General features: G+C 42.0%; 1 protein-coding gene across 11 annotated transcripts in view; it reads right to left on the reverse strand.

Annotated features, from left to right (window-relative positions):
- The window catches only part of CCDC68 (coiled-coil domain containing 68), a 55,965-nt gene extending 46,781 nt beyond the window's left edge, over positions 1–9,184 (reverse strand). For 6 of the 11 annotated variants that reach the window (XR_006821031.1, XM_046024650.1, XM_046024657.1 and 3 more), the window contains exon 1: positions 9,086–9,137. The gene's annotated coding sequence lies outside the window, so the exon portion shown is untranslated. The other 5 variants (XM_046024655.1, XM_046024653.1, XM_046024651.1 and 2 more) reach the window with 3 other exon arrangements.
- Positions 9,185–12,227: the final 3,043 nt, after the last annotated feature.

Here is a 12,227-nt window from a genome sequence, read left to right on the forward strand (position 1 = left end):
TTTAGCATAAATACCCGATAGTGCAATTGCTGGGTCGTAGGGTAGCTCTATTTTCAACTTTTTGAGGAACCTTCATGCTTCTTTCCAGAGTGGCTGCATTCCCACCAACAGTGCAGGAGGGTTCCCAACAAAGGTATTTTCTTCTGTTATTTGACCTTTGATTGATTCATCCATACACCATTTACAGAATATAGCTGTTAGGTGCTGGGACCACAGAGGGGCTCCAGACACCCTGCCTTATGGGACTTTCAGTGTGAAGGGGAGACAGACATCACCCAAAACAGTGATTACAGAGGGAATGTTCTAAGAGGTGAGGACAAGCATGAGGAAGAAAAGTAGAGAAGGGTAACAGAGTGAAACGAGGTGCTGTTCTGGATGGTTCTGGATGGGAGGTGAGGGAAGGCCGTTCTGAAGAGGCAGCATTTAGCAAAAGACTTGAATGAAAGGATGTGATGCTGTGTGGCCACCTGGGAGAAGAGGGATTCAGCAAAGGGGGCAGCAAAAGAAGAGGCTGCAATTTGCTTAGAGTCCTGTTCTAAGAACAGTAGTTTACAGAGTATAGCTTACCACTTTCTTTTTCTTTTAATGTTGCATGGATTTTTTTTTCCTAATATACTGAAACTTGCTATGACTTCTAGTTTGCCGAAGGAGGTGTCTTGTGTCTGGATGGCAGGAACACCAGCGGAGGCACCTAGTAACCAGTGGCAATGCCAGGACTCTCTCCTACTCTTGTGACACCCCGATCTTTGCTGAGGTACCAGCACACAGGATTCACCCATTTCCAAACCAGGGAATTCCTTTTCAGCTAAAGTTCTCCAGAGTCAATGAACTTAATTGACTGGTTTGCAACCAAGAGCCCTGACTGGTGTTAGCACAGTTTCTGAGTTCTGAGCCAACAATACTGAATATCATTTCATCATCATTCTTGGTCACTCTTCTAGAGAGCTTAGATATCAGAAGCTGAAAAAGTACGTTGCAAGAAAAGTGAACCAGGGTAATGAGGTTATATGAGGGAAAGAACATTAGCAGATCTCCAAACCCTTGAAGTGACTGACCGTGTCTTGAATATGAAATAGCACACCTGTTCTGCAACTACATTCTGTAGCACAACGGTGACATCCAGTGTCTGCCAGCTAAATCTCAGGTGACTGTGCATTTTACCCGAAAATGACGCACACTGTATCAGAAGACACGCTCGTGAACTCTCAGCTCCAGTAATGTGACATTGTTTTCAAGTAGTAATTAAGATTTTTAAAGTAGAATTAATTTTTTTCATTTGTGATATTCATTTATATACAAACAGATATTTACAACATAGCCAATGTTATAGAAAGCTCTTAGAAATAAAAGGTATTCCATTTTTGAAAAAAGAATTGAAATACTGGCACACACAGAGCATACAAATAAATGGGATTGGCAAATACTGGGCCATTTACTGAAAAATCATTTTCTATATACTGTCAAAATTACGATTACATTCTGTACCACTATACCTATTATCTATATATCTATAGCTATATCTAAACCCATCCATGTATGTAGGGATAATGCAACCAAGTCACAGAACAGTGATACAAGTTTTTCAAGGTCATCAATTGACCTCTCCACCTGAACCCAGATAGGCTGACCTTAGATCGAGGTGTCTTTGTCGTGACATAATCTATCTTCATTGTTCATTGGCGTAATTTGAAATTTTGGAAACAGCTGAAGATTTCACCCAGTGCCCAGTATAGCAACTAAATTGCAAAAAAGAACAAATCACATGAATCCATTCCCATTTGGGGGAAGACTAGAGAGAAGGGACCAGAGTTTGCTGAGCGCCTACTGCATGCATGCTAAGCTTAGCTACTTTTAATAATCTTCACGTACACCCTGAGAAGTCGGCGTTATTATTTCCACTTTACAGATAAGGAAATGAGGCTACACAAGATGAAGCTAAACACTGGTTAATGATGGTCATGGATCTCAAGCCCGAGTCTACTGGCTCTTTCCAGGTTACCACCATGCCTTCTGCTGCATTCTTAGTGGATTTGTAAGCCGACTTTCTTGGGCCCGAGCTGGGTTAGTAGTCAGGTCACTAAGTAACAGTCAAGTGACTCCTGCTGTGAGCTCCCCAGTGTGTCCTTAAGGAGCATGAGCATATGTTTTTATCCCAACAGATTTATTCCGTGGACAAGAGCAGTATGGCCTTATGGTTTAAAAATGGTGACTTTGGACTTGGTTGGTGCCATCCATAAGGCTGTTCTACTTCTCACTAGCCAGGTGGCCTCCAAACTGTTTTCAGACTTCCTAGGCTTCAGCTTCCCCAGCTGAAAATTTCAGATCCAACTGTTGAATTCGTCATGGAGTTCTATGAGGATTAAACGGGACAGTGCATAGAAAGTGCCTTGTGACTGTCTGACCCATCGTGAATTCAAAGACTATTAAATAATCACATTGACATCCACAACCCATTGAGGACATCTGCTTACAGGACATCGTTTGGAAGTGTCAAAGCCTAAGCCCAGCTGTCCCCTCACTATCCACCCCCTGCCACCCCCGTCCATCAACTATTCCTCCAGTTAACAACTGACCTCAGTTAGCAACCAACTCAAAAACCACCTAGGATTTGTCAGTGAAGAGAATACGAAAAGAAGCGTTATGTCAATGGCATGTATTTTAGTCATTTGTAACATTTAAAAAGAAGGTACCCTTTTGGAAAATTTCTCTTGTGACTTTATAAAATATTTTAAGAGTAAAAGGCTCAGGAATCTATGAAATGTCTTTAGTTTCCTAAACTCATCCTGGAATATGTTAGCTCTGACATAATTTTACTTCATTTAAACAATTATCCAGTAAGGGAGATGAAAGACAGACAATAGTGAGTGTGAACGACAATGCAAAGTAGTGGGAATACCGGTGGGATGCTGATGGGGATGGGCAGCCATGCTGGACAACCCTAAGGCCGGTTCCTATAAAATTAAGCACTCACTGTACAACCCAGCAACCCCATTTCTAGGTATTTACCAAAACGAAATGAAGGACTATGTTCCATAAACCACAAATGTCTCTAATTGCCAAACACTAGAAAAAATTCAAATATTCCTCCACGGGCCAATCCTACTCATCAGTAAGAGGAATGAAGTACTGAAGCAGAGCATTTTCCCAACCGAAGAGTCAAATCCCGGAGGCTTCGTACCATAGTTCCATTTGTATGAGATTTAGAAAATTCAAAATTATGGGAACAGAAAACAGATCAGTGGTTACCTGGGGACTGGAAGTGGGGAAGGGACTGACTACCAAGAGGACACAGGGGAATTTTTTTTGGGGGGCGGATAATATAACATAATTGTTCTCTAACTTTTTAAAAAGATTTTATTTATTTGAGAAGGAGAGAGAGCAAATCTATGGAAGGGTAAGGGTGGGTGCAGAGTGAGAGGGAGAAGAAGACTCCCCACTGAGCCGGGAGCCTGACATGGGGTTCAATCCCAGAATCCCAAGATCATGACCCTGAGATCATGACCCAAGCCAAAGGCAGACACTTAACTGACTCAGCCACCCAGGTGCCCCATCACTGTTCTACATCTTTTTTTTTTTTAAAGATTTTATTTATTTATTTGTCAGAAAGAGAGTGAGCCAGCACAGGCAGACAGAGGCAGAGGCAGAGGGAGAAGCAGGCTCCCTGCTGAGCAAGGAGTCCGATGTGGGACTCGATCCCAGGACACTGGGATCATGACCTGAGCCGAAGGCAGTGGCTTAACCAACTGAGCCACCCAGGCGTCCCACTGTTCTACATCTTGATGGTGATAGTGGTTCCTTGACTGTAACCATTTGTCAAAACTCACAGAACTCTGTGCTAAAAAAAAGTGAATTTCTGTACTTTTATTTTAAAAATAATAATCATGCAACAGCAGCCTAGGGAAAGCAAAGTACAAATGAGATTTCAAAAGCCAAGAACCTTCACTGATTTTATCAGAACTAACTGGAAGCCACAATTAGCTAGATTTGTTTCTTTTTCAAAGTGTTGACCCCAAACAATATAAATGGCAAAAAAAACCCAAAAACCCAAAACCCAAAACAAAACAAAACAGTGATGGAATCAGGATTTTTTTTTTTAAGATTTATTTATTTGACAGAGAGAGATCACGAGTAAGCAGAGAGGCAGGCAGAGAGAGAGGAGGAAGCAGGCTCCCCACTCAGCAGAGAGCCCGATGTGGGGCTCGACCCCAGGACCCTGAGATCATGACCCAAGCTGAAGGCAGAGGCTTAACCCACTGAGCCACCCAGGTGCCCCTGGAATCAGGATTGTTAAAAGGTAAAGCAGAACCATTGTTGCTGGCCAGAAGAGCCAGGGGAGCCTGACATTCGATATGGTGACAGAGGAGGCCCAGGGAAATCTTCAACATCTTAGGAAAGTTAACTACACTTATTATTGACTAACGTGGAAAAGTAGGAGGAAATCTATAGGAGTATACAGGAAGTAAATAATGTTTGCTATGATAAGATTTACATTGAATTCATGAACCTAGAACTCCTCATCTCATCTACGCATCCTCTTCTTGTTTTCTAGATGCATAACATGTTTCCACGCTTCACCACAGCCCATTTTCAGGGAGACAACTGGGTCAGTGACTCCACAGTCTGTCCAGGACGGCCGCCACCAGCAGACAGGAAGATGTCATACTGATGGGTACCCATAGGGCAGAATCCTCCCAAGATGCGAGATCTGCGAGCTCACAGAAAGATACCAGGGTGAGCACGGCTTCTGGCTCTGGGTAAAACCTAGCTCCACATAACAGATCCTGTCGTCATGAGTGATGAATGAGTGAGCTCATCAAAATAATTCAAAGACTCTCATACCTCAATGTGATCCAGCCTTCCTCCTGTGAACAGACAACATGGGGGGAATGTGTTCCCACCAATTTCAGAGCATATAAAAGTGGGAATGATGGAGACAGATTCCTGTCAATGGTATATGACTCTTAAGAGACATGTGGAATGACACTGTCAGGGGAAGTCTAGAAAAATGCACCTGTCCTAGAGATTTTTAAATCCTAACCAGGTTTAAAAAAAAAAAAAGACATTAGCCAGGGCGCCTGGGTGGCTCAGTGGGTTAAAGCCTCTGCCTTTCACTCAGGTCGTGATCCCAGGGTCCTGGGATGGAGCCCCACGTCGGGCTCTCTGCTTGGCAGGGAGCCTGCTTCTCCTCTCTCTCTCTCTCTCCTACTTGTGATCTCTATCTGTCAAATAAATAAAATCTTTAAAAAAAAAAAGACATTAGCCATAGAGACTGATTAATTCATGCAATCACAGACCATCAAAAGCACAGTGTTCCCATCCAGGATTTCAGCAAGTTGCTCTGATATTTCAAGCAGAAAAAACCAAGTTCCAAACGAGCACATTCAGCTTTGGAAAACTACATTATTTAATCTAGACTATCTTGTTTTCAAATTTTAGAATTTTAAAAATAAAATCCTTCGCATTCTAAGTTGTCAATAAAACAGACCTTCAAGTTATATTAATGCTCTTTTTTCCCCAGCAGGAAAGTGTAATTTCTAGCAGTAACTTGCAGGCGTGAAGAGACATATTGTCTTCTCTTTAGTTTCACGGAATTTGCCAACTTTTTCTCGAAGGGTTTCTACTCAACCAGAGAAATCCTTCTAAGAGGATCTTTAAGCATAAGTTGCCAAGCGTAACCTCCTAAGAATGCATTTACTGTCGTAGTTGGCACAAAGCCGGGTGAATGGCAAGGGAACAACTCTAACGGAACTGTTGCTCAAGGTTCCTGATTCCTAAGGAATTCAAAGGTCAATGTTCTTGCAACGTTAGAAAGTTCCAATTTGGTTTATTCTCTGGACGAAACACAGAAAAACACCACCACTTAATAGGATCCTGGAGTAATTTAGAATTTTGCTCTAGCTCCTTAAAAAGGTCCTAGAGAAAAACAAAGTGGCATTTTTTTGTTGTTTCAGATTTTCACTCATCTAAGAATTCAACCTAGTGCCTGATTTTGTAAATAAACAGTTATATCTCTTTCATTTTCTAAAGCAGTCATAGAAACCATAGACTAATAAAACTAAAAGCACATAAATTCACATGCACTCCCTTCAACTTTTTAAGGCTTAGGGCTATACATGCCTCATGCTTTACGTTAAGTGTGCCACTTAAATATGTTATTAGGAAGCACTCAGATTTTTGAGAGTACTTCAGTCCTCACTGTTAGGTCAAACAATCATCAAAATTCACCCACTCTAAACACATTATTTGTGAAGAAAATACACCAAAGGAGATACGAATTCTCTTTGCAAACAGGAACGTGAAGAGTGAAACATCTTCCAAGTCCAACCTAAAATCCCAAATGACTGATGCTTTTTGCTACTTGCAGAGGGTTTACTATTTACTATTTTCGTGGGAGTATCACAGAAAGATCATGGAAAATAGCAGTAATCCATATCGGGAATATATTTTTCACAAATATAAATCAGAGGTTGGCTCCTATCAATTATTTTTGAATTATGCTACCATGGAAGCCGGACCAAAGTATCTGTCTTACCACTTAAATGTAAATGCAGAAATATCCACCAGCTGGTGAACAAAATGTGGACCAGCCATAGAATGGAATGCATAGTAGTTAGCAAGAAAAAGGAACCAGCTACTGATCCTTGCATGCTACACCCTGAATGAACTCAAAACCATTGTTCTAGGCCAAGGGAGCCAGATGCGAAAGACCATCTATTGTCTGATCCCATTTGTGTGCAACGTCCAGAAAGTCAAATCTAAAAAGAGAGAGGAAAGTAGATTAGTGGTTGTCTAGGGGTAACAAATAGGAAAGTGGGGTCTTTTGGGGATGCTGAGAATGCTTTAAAACTGGATTGTGTGATGGTTGCACAATTCCAGAAACTTACTAAAAATCATCGTCTTACTAAAAATGCATCGTCCATTTGAATATATTTTGTGATATGTAAATTATGCCTCCAAAAAAGCTGTTTTTCTTTTTTCAAAGATTTTATTTATTTGACAGAAAGAGACACAAGGAGAGAGGGAACACAAGCAGGGGAGTGGGAGTGGGAGAAGCAGGCTTCCTGCTGAGCAGGAGCTCCATCCCAGGACTCTGGGATCATGACCTGAGCTGAAACCAGTCACTAAACCAACTGAGCCACCCAGGTGCCCCAGAAAAGCTGTTTTTTGAAAACAGCAACAATGACAACAACAACAACAATAAGCAAGAATGCCTTGGACAAAGTAAATCTTTTCCTCTGCGGTAAAATATAATTGTAGTCATATTTTCCTAATTTACGGGAAAAAATAATGTGATGGGTAGAATTTTCTCAATTTGAAGTTTTTCACTCACTGATTTATATACTAAATTATTGGCACCCACTACTACAATTTAGTTTTTATTTAATTTGCATGAAATTGAAATTTAGCTATTTCAGGCTTCACATCTCCATTTTTCATAATATTTAACCCGCAACACGTGATTCCTAAATTCTTCCTCAATCCAAGCAAAAGAGAAAAACATGGACCTGAATAATATGTATGTTCCTTTACAATTTTAGAGTTGACTATTTAAATTGGTGAAAGAGAGTATGTGATTTGAAGATAATCTAGTTCCAATCACTGTCAAAACTGATAGATGATTATTGATGTGGTTCTTATCTGAAGGTGTCCTGGAGGTGTCCAGCATTGTGCAAATTCCAGGAGGACAGGAATGTGACTTATTTACACAAAGCTGTATCCACCCCCTCCCTCCCAGTTTGAACTCAGAACAAAGTGCCCTAACCAACAGGAACTCAGCAAGCATGTGAATAGGGTCCACAAAACCACGTGTGCACCAAATATTTTCTAAAACTCAGAGTGCACACACTCATGCTTTTGCTTTCCAAATGCAGGTAGCTGGCTGTTTTCATGCTTAGTAAAATGCAAATTCACCTACACATGTTATTAAGTTGATAGCAACACTTTGCCATTATGAATTTATTTTCTATTCATAACTGGCCTATAATTTTGATATAAATATCTCAGTTCAAAACATTTGAAACCAGGACTTTGAAAGACTTTTAGATTCCATTCAAAACTTTTAGTTCTTTCCTTTTTCAGTCGTGATGCCAAACGAATAAATATACACCTAATTTTTCAGCTTCAGCTAGAATTTGGACGCCACCTAAGCCCACTCACTGTCCAGCACATTGTAAATCAGTCAGCTAGCAAATAACATGCCTGTTCTTAATTCATGAAATCATATAGGTGAATGGTAAAACAGAAATAGTGTCTGTATTTATTTCAAAAGTTTTTTTCATTAGTGCCCGTTTAGTTACCAAATTTATTTAGCAAATCAGAAAGATCGGAACCTTAAGAAATTTGCAGGAAGTATAAGCTGTTTTCATTCTTTCTGTAAGTAGCTGAGGAGCCACAAGGGTATATACCCTGCTTTAGGCACAAATTGCTCTGTGTCAGGGACCTTTGCTCTAAAACTCTCAGCCACGTCTTCACTCAGTCTAACAACTATCCTCTCACAGTTCTGTACTATATTCTTCAGTAAGATAATAAAGCTTCTTTGTACACCTGCCAAGAGTTCTGTAACTTCAGCTCTAAAATCCCAAAGCAGTAGAAAACTGTCAGCCAGTGGGCTGTTCTCCTTTTGCTACATGCACCTGCCGCAGCAGAAGCCAGCAGGAAGGAAGGAAGGTTAAGACAACCACCTTTATTCATTCATTTGTGCTCTTAAAAATTGAGGGCCCAGTGACCTGTCAAAGTGGCCACAAGGTGACATCAAGTCTTCTGGTCCTCTCACTCTCGGGGACCCCTGGCAAAGGGACTGCAAAACAGTCACCTAAATACATAACCAGATGTGCTGCGGCCGAAAGGAAGGTTGTTCTTTCTCGGGGAAAGGCAACTGTTTCTCTTGCGAGAGGAGCACAGACTTACCGCCCTGGAAATCGGAAACTTCCCGCCCAGAGCGGAGAGAGGAATCCAGGGAGGAATATCCTCCCCACCGAGAGCCTGTTTCTGCCGTCGTGGCGCCGCGCTGGGGGAACCCGCTCCGGGGGCCCCGGACGCTCCCTCACTCGGGGGCTGAGCTCGCGGGTCGCCGGGGCTCGCCTACCTTGGAGCGCGCTGAGCGAGCGTGGGGTCCCGGCCTCGCTCTCCCGCCTCCCGCCCGGGGTGGACTCCGTCGGGCGTGGGTGGCTCCTCCGGAGTCACGTCGGGCTCCGCCCCCCAGGGTGCTCCCGGGGCAGAGTCCGGCGCCGGGACGACTCCGGGGAGGAGTCCGCGCTCCCGCCGGGACGCACACGCCCTGCTCCACGCACCCGGGGGTGCACTCCCTGCACCCCACCCACACCCCCGTCCCGAATGGGGGCGCTTCCGTCGGTGGCAGTTGTTGCTGATTTTGAAGAAGGTTCTGTTTGCGCTTTCAGTTCATGAACTTTTGTCTTTGTTGTGTATAATAAAGCTTTTTATTTTGGAGTAATTTTAGGTCTAAGGAAAAGTTGCAGAGATAGTACAGAGTTCCCTAAACCCTTAAGCCGATGCCCCCTTAATATTCACGTCCTACGTCTGTGCGTGTGCATGTACACGTGTGCATAGTATGTTTGTCAAAATTAAGAAATTAACACTGGGCCCCTGCTATTAACTAAACTCAACCTTTTACAGATTTCACTAGTTTTCCGCTAAATATCTTTCTGTACGAGGATCCCATCCTGGGTTCCACGCTGCATACTGTCACGTCTCTTTACTCTCTTCTGGTCTGTAACAGTTTCTTAAGTCTTGTTTTTCTTGATCGTTTTAAAGAATTCTGCTAAGCTATCTTGTGGATATCTCTCATTTTGGCATTGTCTGTTGCTTTCCTCATGACGAGACTATGGTTATGGGTTTGGTGGAGGAAGACCATAATGGGAAAGTGCCTTTCTCATCACAGCATCCTATCACGGTACATGAGAGCACCACGACTTAACTGCTGGTGATATTAATCTTTATCGCCCGGTTAAAGTGCTATCTGCCAGCTTTCTCCACTGCACAGTTACTGTTTTTCTTTTTCCATATTCTTTTCTTTGGATGGAAGTCACTAAGTTTAACTCACCTCAAGAAAGGAGAGTGGAATGAAATTCCACCTGGGTGTGGGAGGGAGTATCTGCATATATTATTGGAATTTTTCTGTAAGGAGGATTTATTCCTCTTCTCCCATTTATTTATCTATTTGATCATTTATTACATCAGCATGGATTCATACAGATACATTTTATACTTTGAGCTATAATTCAATACCACATTATGTATGATGTTGTTCAGATTGTTCCAGCTGGGAACAAGAGCTCCTGGGAGCTCGTTCAGGTTCGGTCCTGTGTCCCTTTGAAAGTTCATAAACATATAGGGGCTGCGGATAAAAACCTCACTAATTACTGGCTTCGCCCCTCTCACATTTAATAGATACAGAAAACTGAAACTCCAGCCCCCTAATAACAGAACTATTCTGAATCTTCCTGGGAATCCTATGATTACTGTGTTTCCAGCCCCGTTAAAAAAAAGAAAGAAATGTTTTGTTTCTTCATTTGTTTTCCTAACAGATGAGCTTGTAGATTGGGACCCAACTGGAGAAGTGAAAGTCGATGTTTCTTTAGGAAAATTTTGGTTACCTAATCCTGGTGGTTCTATTAATAGATATGTGTGTATTTATAGACAAATCACGTCCAAAGTTAGCCATGGGTGTTTATAATGACATTAAACATTGAAGAAATCCAGCTTTGTTATTTGTTATTCACTGAAGAAATCCTTTGTTATGTGGGTTTCGATTGCTTGTGTTTGCATAAGCATAACATGGTCCCCTAAACACTACATTTCCTCCTTCTGAGGGGGAATCTGGGATGCTGCCTTGCTGTTTGGTGACCCTCACCTCTCTCTCAGGCCTTAACCTTTCTCAGAGAGGGAAATCTACACCATTAGTCCCAGTTTTGCCAGGTAACCACAGGAAGGATAGCCCAGTGAGTAATCCAGGACCACGGAGTGAAGAGATTTTCTACTCTTTAAACATTTTTGACAAAGTTACTAAAAGTAATAATACTTAAATGCTTTTCCATTTTGGAAAACTAAACATTTTCCATTTTGTATTTAAGTCCCACCATATTCCAGAGAAACTGAGAAGATCAGAGGTGAAGGTGAGACTTCTGTGCACTTTTCTGGAGGGAGAGAGAGGACTTTAATGGAAACTGATCATTCTGGTCAGTATCCGGTACTTCATAGTCCTGCAAAAGTACTGTTAACGCAGTAATTTTAATAACTTTCTCAGGGGGAGAGCAGGGAACCACTCAGAATTAGGGAGAATATGGAAATATAAAAAACAACCTACATAGTGCTGCTCAGGAAAATCCATAAACCATCCTGAAGTTTAAAACTCCAGGGGGATGTCTCAGAGGGTGAAAATAGAGGAAAAGCAGATCAATATTTATGGATTTCTCTTATAGCTGTAGCATTTGATTGCTACTTTTATGTCAGAAAAATATGTAAGTCATTTTAAATACCATATATTCTAAAGCCGCTTTTCTTCACATTTTACCTATGGTTATCCACATTTCAAAAAAAGTTTTGGTATTTTAATATTATGTATTTTTTGGAATGGCTTGGGTTGTAGGGACTAGAGCACCTCAAACCCCCCTCAGCACCCTCACTGAATAAATACCCTGACCCTGTCCCTGACCCTGACCCCTGAACCCCTGTTAGGGGTTCACTAAAAAGGTAGGATTGGCAGGGCAGAGAACAAAGTTAGCAGGTGCATTCTGCCCCTTGAAGCATACTACACATTGCTGTCCTGGTTAAAAGTGGATCAGACCGTAAATTAGGTGCCCACATTCAGAGCCTCTGCCTTGTGGCTTTCAGACCGGGGCTCATATTTGAAATCACTGTTCTTTATTTCTGTTTGGGTGTTGTTAAAAGGAAGTTGTATGTAATATGGTTTTTTTTTTTTTTGGATAATATGTATTTTTAAATGCAAATCCTACCATGTCATTTCAGGTCTTCCCCCTACCCCAATACACACATCCACACCTCCCCACGCCCACATCCCACCACTACCATTCATTAAACCCCCTCATGACCTTGGGTTTAAAGCCTAAACCACCCAGCAGAGAAGTCGCCCACCTCCATCCCTCCTGCTTCCTCTCTTGCGGGATCACTACACCATCTGCCAGTCAGGTGAAATGGCTTGTACCGTTCCAACCCTCTCTCGTTTCTCACTTTATATTCCATTTTGCCTT

The sequence above is a fragment of the Meles meles genome, chromosome 12, assembly GCF_922984935.1.
Source record: "Meles meles chromosome 12, mMelMel3.1 paternal haplotype, whole genome shotgun sequence".
NCBI lineage: Eukaryota > Metazoa > Chordata > Mammalia > Carnivora > Mustelidae > Meles > Meles meles.